The 10998-nt window shown below is 32.7% G+C and overlaps 1 long non-coding RNA gene across 1 annotated transcript; it reads left to right on the top strand.

Moving 5' to 3' along the window:
• The first annotated feature begins 2352 nt into the window (after positions 1-2352).
• LOC147537740 (uncharacterized) lies at positions 2353-7514 on the top strand. Its single transcript, XR_015226295.1, has 5 exons — positions 2353-2527; positions 4029-4100; positions 4842-4971; positions 5046-5126; positions 7236-7514. It is a non-coding gene; the product is annotated as an uncharacterized LOC147537740 (long non-coding RNA).
• Positions 7515-10998: the final 3484 nt, after the last annotated feature.

Below are 10998 nucleotides of genomic sequence, written 5' to 3'. Positions count from 1 at the left end.
AAAAGATCTAGGCCTTTTTGGTTATTATGATAAATATTTGAATCTAAGGTCCAAAAATAGGGAGGGTAATTAACCATATATGCATTCCTAAATCAATAAAGACTATAAGACCAAAATAATACATGAAATATAAAATAAGTCCAAAAGTGTACTTGTTGGTAGGCTCCAAGCCTCAAGCAATTTTATTTTTCTCCCCAATATTGCCTTATATAAATAAATTATAAACTATTAGTAAACTAAATGTTTCCCAGGGTTGAGTTTACCAAGATATTGTTTCCATAAATTGTAGGAGAAAAATTTATGACCAAAATTTATTGTTGCCAAAATTCATCATTAAGGTATTTTCATCTTAAAATCTTTCAAGGTTTTATGGTCTGTAGATGGATCTTTGGAATTTTTAATTGTTTTGTTGTTCTTCTACAAAATTTAGTATGTTCATTCGTTTAGGCTTTTGGTATAGGAAGAGCACTATTTAGTAGAGGCAGTGTGTTAGAAAGGTCAATTTATGTATTTGCTCTTCCTTTACTAAATTAGTTTAAGGAGGGCGTTATAAGGATCATTTAATAAATACTGTCAAAATAGAAGGACTTAGATAAAAATTTATAATAAATCTAATATTTTATTCACTTGTGGTTTCTCTCACATAAACAACAAAAACCCTAATATCGTCACTACTATCAACATCACCATTAGTATTAAAAACTTGCAAAGTTTACCATCACTATAGTCTTAGTTTCGAGCTTTTAATGATGCTTCAAGATCTCATGAATGAGGAACCACCGTTAATGAAGGAGGCAACCTACATCAAGAAAGAAGATTCCTTTGACTTAAACGTGGACATCGACTTAAACAAAGACATTTATAATGAAGAAAATATGTCTCGGGTAAAGAAATATCATTTTCTTGTCTTCCTCTATGGTTGAACAAACATTTTAGGGTTTTAGGTCGTTTTTTTCGTAAAGAAATTTCGGTCGTAACAGCTGAAAAAGATGACAAATTTCGGTTGGGTTGATTGAAAAAGATAACAAATTTCGGTCGGTCCCGCTGAAAATAGTAATAAATTTCGGCTGAGATGGCTGAAATTAGTCTGTTTTTTCAACTTCTCTGGCCGAATTATTTTAAAATTTTTAGTTGGTATTCATGAATTTTTATTTATGCTAAGCGAAATTTCTTTTATGTAAATGTCACTTATATATTTTTTGAGTTACATCCTTGTTTGTATTCTTCATTGCAATATTGATATTTGAAATCTTCAAAAGTTACTTTAATTAATGTTAAAACCCTAAAAATCTATTGAGAAATCAAGCAATAACAAGAATTACAAACTCTCTATGGAGATGAGTGTTGTGTTAGTCATCTAGGGTTTAGGTCGAACATGATTCTTTCTTCTCTCTCGAAGGTTTTTAGTCGAACATAAAGATACTCTATTCTCTCTCTTTTGGTCCTAAATAGTTTGATGGGAGGGACCAAAGTATAAGATTGGAATATTTAAAAAAAAAATGTTTATCCCTCCCTATTCTAAAAAGAAGGCTCACCCTATCTAATGCACTGCCTTTTCCAAAAAATGCTCTTCCTATACCAAAACCCTTCGTTTACTATCCAAGAAATCCATGTTCTCAGTGTTTTTATCTCTCTACAACCTATTTTATTTTGAAACTGTACATATTGTTGATAACATATGGGATCTTCTTATAATATTTTTCTCACTTCTCACTGGTTTGGTAAAAAAAGAAGTCGAGTATTCGAATACTACAATCTTGTTTTCATAAAAAATAAGTCCGTAAACTAATATGTATTTTGCTGACATTTTTAATATTTTTCTAGCACTTTATTAATTTTATACGCATTATATGTGTGGAATGTGTTATGACTTAGTTAGAGTAGGTGAATAAAAATTTGATTATTAATCTACTAGCATTTAATTGATTTCAACAACATATTTAGGTATAACATGTTCTTTGAGTTAATTAGTTTAGCTTAACAAAATATTCAATTTTTTCTTGCATTTTACTTATTTTAATAAGACAATTATATCTTAGAATACAAAATTCAATCTTCTTTTCCTTTAAAATATGCATGTAAATTGACACTACAAAAAAAACGCCCAATAGGAACATACATTTTTACGTCTGTCCCTGATATTTTAAAGATAGGGACAATTTTTTACTATTTGTCCCCAATAATATTTTAATAGGGACAATTTTGAGCACAACTAAAAAAAAGGGCGCAAAATTTCGGCCAAATAAAAAAATGGCGCAAAAAACCCTTCCCTCGTTTTTTTTTTCCCAAAAAAAAACCTCCTTTTAATTTGTTTTTCTTTTTTTTCCTTTTTCTCTCTCTTCTTTTCTCCTCACCACCAACACGTACAGAGAAGAAGAGGAACGAGTTATCTTGAGCGAAGAAAGGAGATTTCTCCTCCTGGTTTCACACTTAGGTTTGATTTCTTTGTTTGATTTCTTCTTCAATCTCTCTCTCTCTCTCTTGGGTGTGGGTTATTTCTTTTCTTCTACTTCTAGGGTTTGCACAGGTATGTGTTCCTCCTCTTCTTCTTCATGTTCTAGGGTTTGCTCATACTAGCTGATTACATGAACTGATTTAGGTCGAAAATATTACCCTTTTCAAACTTCAACCAATTACTACAGTAGCTTTCTCTCTCGTCTTCTGTACTACTAGTGATGATGGTGTTGAACCAAGACCACTAAAATTTAGACTTAAAATGTTGGGCTGGAAATTCGAATTATCGGATAAAGGATCAGTCATTGTTGATTGATTGTAGCCATAAGACACATAATTTTGTACTGGAATAATTATTCATCAAATTAATTGGTAGAATTACATTATCTTCCCACAAATTCGATTGTGAATTGGGCAGATAGTAGAAAATTTATAAGATTTGATTGAAGATATTTGTGCCCTAGGGTTTTGGTTTGATACTTTGCTTAATCACTTAGTCAATCATAACTTCTGTTATGTGGCTTCTTCACAACCAGCTTGTAGAATTATTAACTTGGGGTTAACTGAGAATCTCTATAAAAGTGCAATGATTGTAGTGCTTATTAGTTTTCTAGGTTATGCCAGTTTCTAAATTAAAATTTTAATTGTATTAAGGGAGTTCATTTCAGTTATATTAGAGAAGTAATATTGCTGCTCTTTTTTTTAGATGACTACATTTTAGGGTTAAGGATGAGTATGGGATTGTTGGAGGAGTCTTCCTGCCAAATCTTAAGTAGCTCTGAATTTCTGCAAGGATTTGTTTTGGAGATTTTATGTTGTGTTAGGGATTGTTTTTGTAGCTAGTAGGCGTGTCACAATGATTTAGCCCTTGAGCTGGGTTGTCGAACAAGATTACTTGGAAATTAGATTCGTCACCCAGTTGGCCATTGCTCGATAAGCAAGCTCTCAGTTCATAGGTTTTAATTTTTTACTTTTACCTACTAAATGTCGAATCAGTTTTAGGTGGATAGATCGAGCTTACATGTCTTTCCTTCTGATGATTACATCATGCATGTGCTTGTGAACTATTAAAAAAGTCTCGTGTTGCCTGTTTCAACTAGATCAATTACTTAATATGTAGTTATATGAGTGGGGTAAAAGAATCAGTGAAAAAGCCCCCAATTGATCATTGTTTATGTGCTCTTGTTGTGTTCTATGCTTTTGATCAAGTAGGATTGGGGCATTATACTACTTTATGTTAATGTGATCGATTTCATATGTAAAAGGCCTATATTATTAAGTACTTGTCTTTGATATGTGGAAGATATTTGTTTAGTTTCTCCTCCAAAGAAAGACACAAACTCTTTAGTTTTTTTTTTTGATGAGATAACTCTTTAGTTGTTTAAATATTTTTAAATAGCTATTTTATGTTGTATTTCATCCAACATAGAATACACAGACTTCTTGCTAGAAATGAAAATTGGGGTTATAGTTGATGAAAGAAAACTCTTTAGCCATTCAAACATTTCTTTGACCTTCTCCCACATATCTTTATGATTCATTCCTAAATAGTTCTTTATTTGTTTCAAATGCAGAACTTGTAGCGGATCTCAGAGCTGTAGAGTTCCGCCGTAGGAGTTTTAACCGTGTTTTCTGGAATTAATTAGGTAAAAATTCACATCATCCTCTTCAACATGTTTATATTTTTGTTATCTTCATGTTACTACTATTATCAAGAGATGTTTAGATTGAATTGACGAAATCAATAGGAAATTCCTGCTTTTACCATTTTTTTGTTATCTTCCTGGTTTTTGTTATCTTCTTGGTTTTTGTTATCTTCCTATATTTTTAGTTATCTTCAAATTAAGAAATCGATAGAGATTCATGGTCATAACTCTGATTTAACCATCACTACATACCGAACATCGATCGTTTATTTATGAATCAAACTTGATCAAGTTTAGTAGGGTTCATCTATATCTAAATTTTTGTTGTTGTTGAGTTATTTTTATTTGGGTTCATCTATATCAGTAGGGTATTAGTACATGGTAACGAAGTAGTCGAGTTTAAAGAAAACTATTTTATGAACTTCTTTATAATTTGGTTGATGTTACTGAATTGAAATTTAATTTTTTTTTCTGAAATCTGAAATTTGATATATGTTATTTCTTGTTCAGTTTTGAGAATTTTCTATATGTTGTTTAATGAAGTTTAGAACTTAATAATCAAAATCCAACTAGTTTGTGTATGTCTGGCTTCAATGAACCCAAAATCAGTTCGAGACTTCAATCAACCATTGAGTCGAATCACGATGCATGATTTAGATGAGGAAACATTTCGCAATTAGTTTGCTTAGTCACACCATACCAGTTAGCTTCTTAATTAGTCTAGGGCTGATCATATTGCAGGACTGGCTGGACATGTTTATAGTTTTGTTAAGGAATGGAAGAAATGAAAGAAATGAAAAAAGAACTTAATAGCACAAAAGCGGAGTTAGACGAGATGAGGGCTTATTTTAGACGGCTTCGCGATGGGGAGGTAAATTCTTAATAGAATTATGATTCAGTATGTAATTATTATTTCAATTAATGACCTATGTAATCATTTTACAGCTACACGTCTCTACGCCTAGCTTCTCTTTTGAAAGTTCTCGTAACGACCCAAGGTCATCCTCACATTCTGATTAGCATGAGGTAACCTTCTCTCCTTAGTAGTATAATATCTATCACACAAATAGTCACACTACCTTAGTAACATATGGTAATCTTGATGTATTATTATTATACAAGCCTTGAATTATTCAAATAAATGCTTTAAACGATAGGGAAAAAAGTGAATACGGAAATTGCCTGAATGTCATGCTTTTAGCGAATCGGTGACCTAGTAATGCGGGAGTGTTACAGTCGTATATTATTACTTTGTCATCTTTGTTATATGTAGTACTGTTGAATAGTTAATGCCGGATTGAAACTCAATGACAAACCGGTCGGAGTGGATAGCCTAAAATATTTTATAAAACTATGATGTTATCTCTTTGATTACGAAGCTGGAAATCACTTGGACCCGACAATAAAAATTGACCAACAAAGAAAAGGAAAACTAAAATTAAATAGCTCCAAGTATATCACATAGCACATCAAGGTATTGTAAAAAGATAGGTTACTCCAAAAAGCAAATACAGAATCTAAGGCAGATTATGATATTTCCTTTATTGAATAGCAATCGACATGAACTATCTATGGTTGTACATTTATGTTTCCCTTGTAAAAGGAAAATAATGGATACCTCACATTCAGGTTGCCCAATTCTTTCAGGGTAGCCTCCCTTAATCCCTGCGGCAGCAATTGCCTGAAATAACAGAGTTTACTTAATTTAGCAATTCTAACATATTCAGGGTCATGAAAGTGCAAAGAACCACTTAAAGTCTTAAACTATAGCAGTAAATATAGTCGAAGGAGTCAGCTTCTCAAAAACAAATTTAAACACAGGAAGAGTACAAATTGGACACATCAATTATCCATTGTTTGTTGGAGACCAGAGTCTGTTTCAAACTCAGATTTATAACTTGGTTAATATGCAGTAACCTCTACTATATGGATACTCATTTTCAGTACTTTTTATACTGTATCGATATTCCAGTCACTTCAATGTGTATAATTGAGATTCGTACGCCCATCTTGTGTGAAATTGTACACAACCATGTTAATACATTAGAATACCACTGAGGTTGACATTTATGCGCATAACAGTGGTTTGTTCCAAAGTAAACAAACATAATGAAAATGAAGGACCTAATACCTATAATGAGATTTATGCGGCTATGAAGGTTTTGGTTTTTCTTTAGCTTAACTCTTGCTATTGCATAGTTATCTTTTAATAGAGATATTATTTTTCTTGTTAGCAGAATATATTGGGACACTAGTAACTATTTCAAAACAAGTCATGGCATATGATCGAACCATTTCTTAACTAGGTATTTGGTATAGTACATATACATACTTTTCCAAAAAACGGTGTCTACTTGTACGACTGAAACAAAACTTTTATTTTGTATATGTCGTTATGTTTGATATCTATCATTATAATCATAAATATACGATTGTGTTGAGAGACCAAAACATATGGGGCATGAAACATAACCTCACCATGTGATTTAAGCGTGGGATTCAATTATATATCTGGTTAGACAATGACATTGCGCACGTAACTTGTTCTAGTGACTTTGACTGATAATGTTATTCATGTCACAATTTCATGTCCCACTTTATAACAACTTTATAATTACAACAATTTTAATCTTATGCAACAGACAAGAGGATGTTACTTCGCGCAGCAACCCAAGGGGGCTGCAGCAACTGCTGCTGCGTCGCAGCATGCCAAGGGGCTACAGCTGCTGCTGCGTCGCAGCATACCAATTGGCTGCAGCTGCTGCTGCGTCGCAACAGCCAAGGGGTTGCAGCTGTTGCTTCGTCGCAGTATGATTGGTGTTTTTTTACTAAAATTAACCGTTGTTTCTAGAGCTAATGCAGTAATACAGTGACCTGGACTATATGAGATGTTATTATGTATTCTCTTCTAAATGTAACGCAATCCCGTGAGAGTATGCTCGTTAGATTACTAAAATAGTAAACACGAACTTATTATGAAGCTACCGCTTTTAAGAAGATTTTGTGTGTGAATGTTTGCTCTTTAACAATTTTATAGAAGTTTTACATGTTTGTATATTTGTCGTGTCCTAAATTCGAAAAAGGTAATATACTGATTGCTTTCGTTGTCTTCTGTTTTTTGTCACCATGACACAGGGATAGGATGGAGCTCTGCTCAGATGATGATATGCTAATGGTGGTTTTAAGTTTTCCACTACAACATGAGAAACAAGATGTGAGGATGAAGTTAGAGTAGTTTATTTTTTATATAAGTTTAACATTTGGAAGGGTTATTAGTCTATTATCTTATTTTAGTTTGACCTTTTTTTTCGTCTAGGCTTGTGTGTTTTTTCGGGGGACTTATTAAAACTTGTTAATGTGAATATGTGATTCTTAAAATTTTTTTGAGGAAAATTTTCTCTTCTGTGTATGCTAACAATTGTGTGCAGAACTCTTAACCCAATTTGTAGGGACCAATATTAACTGTATCAGGTATAGGTAGTAGAAAATCACCTCCGATCTTATAGGGACGATTATTATTTGTCCCAAATGCTAACGAGAAGAAATTCCCGCTGAACTTTGGGGACAGATATTAATTGTCCCAAATGCTAACGAGATGAAATTCCCGCCAAACTTTAGGGACATATATTAATTGTCCCAAATGCTAACGAGATGAAATTCCCGCCAAATTTTTAGGGACAGATATTAATTGTCCCAAATGCTAACGAGAGGAAATTCCCGCCAAATTTTTAGGGACAGATATATGTCGTCCCTAATAATCGTTGATACAGGGACAGATACAAACCGTCCCAAAAATAACTTTGGGACAGATGCTATCCGTCCCCATATCTGTCCCAAATAGTATTTGGGACGCCGCTTTTGGGGACAGATGAAAACCGTCCCCAATACTCTATTAGGGACGGTTTTCCTATGTTTGGGACGGTTTTTGGCCGTCCCTAATGGCCCTTTTTTTTGTAGTGTGATATATATTTCGCTGACATTTTCAATATTTTACTATTATTTTCTTGTAACATTTCTTTGTTTTTTACATAAATTTTGACAACTCTACCAACATCTTATAAACTCTGAAAAATTCATCATATTTTTACAAATAAGTTGGATTTAACTATAACAGAGGTACACTGATTTACCACAAAATTTTACATTTTTATTCTATTAGATTGATGTTTTCGTATAATTCAATGTTTATTTATTATGTAAATGCACATGTTAACCGATCATGAAATAGATGTTAGCAAACAAAATTCTACTGCGTCTTATATGAAATGGGGAATAACAAGGAAAGCGTCACGTGCTCCTATATTCACCCATGTAGGCCAAACGTTATATGGATATACTCAAAGATAATAAAAAATATTGTCTACATCGTTGTGGGTTTTCTAGCATTTATATGATTTATTTTAGCATTTTCCATTACCTCTCAATATTTTTAACGTATTTCACGAAATTTTTTCTAAAATTTAAAGTAATTAAAATTAAGAGAAACCCACTACTACATAATCAATTACAACATAACCCATTACAACAAAACCGATTACAACATAACCCGTTACAAGAACTAATAACTTAAAGAACTAATAACCAACTACAACCAAGTTAGTTCAACCCTGTTTTTTTGCGGTTGTACAGTTAAATCTTTGACTAACATCCCGTGTGAAAAATGGTTATAGTTAGATTCGACCACGAATTCATCCACGTGCAATATCACATACAACCACAATCTCGTCTGTAAAATTGTAATTGTATTAGAGTTCAAACAAGTGCTTGTAATTCATGGAATGGTAACATAAAAAACGTAAAAGAATCGAAATGTAAAACTTTATGGAAATATGTGCAATCCTACTGCAAAATCTAAGAAGTACTGCTACAAGAAAATGTTTGTAAAATGTGTTATTTTTTTGTCAGAGTTTAGAAAATGTTAGTAAAACTTCCACAATTCGTTCAAAATCAAAGAAGTAGAAGAAATTTGAAGGTGTTGCAGACCGCAAAACAGACTCACTCATTCAAAATTACAAAACATAAATGATTTTCTTGGTAATTGAGAAAATTATAAAACGTAAATATGTTGTTAGAATTAAGAAAATGCTATGAGAATATACAAGAAGTTTTAGAAAGAAAAACAGTGGGACAAGATCTGAAAGATTTCTTTAAGAAAAAACTTTATATCATACTTTAAGAAGGTCACGACTTTGGGGAATAAAGAATAATCTCCGGGGAATAAATTCTCTGGGGAATCTATGTTTTTTTGTACTTTCCCGGGCATATTTTATTTTAGTGCAAAAACTCACTTGATCAAATAATGTGAAATCTAGTGAACCTAAATACTAGGCTAACTAGACTAAATTAAAACTCGCAAGTGCACGAACCGTATGTGAATATGGCAAGTATTACGAGGTCGATCCCACAAAGATATTTTTGGAATTAAACCTAAACCTAAAATTAACTAACAAACTAAGAAAGTGGACAATTAATTTTAAGATATTTGGAAAACTAAAAATTGAAACTTAGAAAACAAAATAAAGTTGTGATGAAAAACTATAAGTTGGTAAATCTAGGATATTGGAATTCACCACTAACAATCATATTCAAATCTAATATCTAATTGAAATTAGTATCCCTCTTTGATAACTCAAAAATTGTTAGAAATAAATCTTCAATTTTCGGAAGAAAAAGTAATAAAAGACCCTTCTCAATTAACTAAACCCATAACCCACTTCACTTAAAATATCATGCAATTAAGAACCAAGTTGTTAGTTTCTTAGGTCAATCGAAGTACGATTAATTGTAAAACATTATGGCACATTAAAAGAGATAGTAAAATAAATATGATATTAGGGTTCAGATAGTCATGTTAGGGATTCATCCTCTATCCTAGTGGAAGAGTTAGAAACCCATGGATATTAAATACATGGTTCAATTAATGATAAACAAGTAAAGGAAAAGAGTGAAAAAGATAAAACCGAATTGATATTGATGAAGCCCGTTCCTCTCGTCTTTCTCCAAAACTTGTCTTCGATATAGCCCTTGAATCTCCAAAATTTTTGCACCCAAAGAAGCTAATTTATCTCTAATGTTGCTCCTCTAAACTTGCTCTTTTCACTAGTGTGTGGGGGTGTGTTTTTCTTCATTGATATTGGTTGCCTTTTATAATGTCCTAGTAGCTAAAAATTTGGAAACAATTAAAAACAATAGGAAAGCATTGAATTTAGGAAACCTGTCAAATTCCGGAAACAACACCACCGCCTATGTAATTCTAGCTGTTAGTGGATGCTGACGTCATGAATTGGCCCCTATAATCTGACTGACTGCAAAATCCCCCTATATCAACTTTCACTGTTCCTTCAATCTTCCATACAATCCAAGACCAAATATATATTTTTGCCAACTTTGTCCAATTAATAGCTTCCTTGTATTTTTGAGAATTTCTGCAAGAACCATGTAACTTTAAATATTTACCAAAATTTATACGTAAAGACTATAAAATAAAACCCAAAAAATAGAGTACTTTACGTACTCATCATCAAACATTGCCCCCTAATCTTCATCTTCTTTATCACCTTCACCACCACAACTTTACACCACCACAATTCGGGCCACAACCATTCCGACCACCATTGCCACATCTTCTTTTTTCCTTTCTTCTCCTCTCTATCTCACTCTTACCGTCTCTCTCTTGTTGCTTTCGTTTTCTCTCTTTATTTCTCTTTCTCTCGCTCTCACTGACTATCTATGCGTCGTTCTCACTCTAGATATCCCTCTCTTTCATTGTAGATCACTCTCATTATTGCTCTCGTCGTAGACATTTCTTTCTCTTTCTTGCAGTCTCTCTCTCTCTATCTCGGTCTGTATAGATCTCTTTGTGGAAATCACAGAGTTCGTGACCAAGAAACCTTTTGTG

Source organism: Eschscholzia californica, unplaced genomic scaffold (assembly GCF_041429995.1).
Source record: "Eschscholzia californica isolate CP2 unplaced genomic scaffold, dmEscCali1.0.p SCAF_5, whole genome shotgun sequence".
Lineage (NCBI taxonomy): Eukaryota > Viridiplantae > Streptophyta > Magnoliopsida > Ranunculales > Papaveraceae > Eschscholzia > Eschscholzia californica.
Note: the sequence above shows the minus strand (reverse complement) of the source record. Positions and strands in the feature narration are given on the sequence as shown.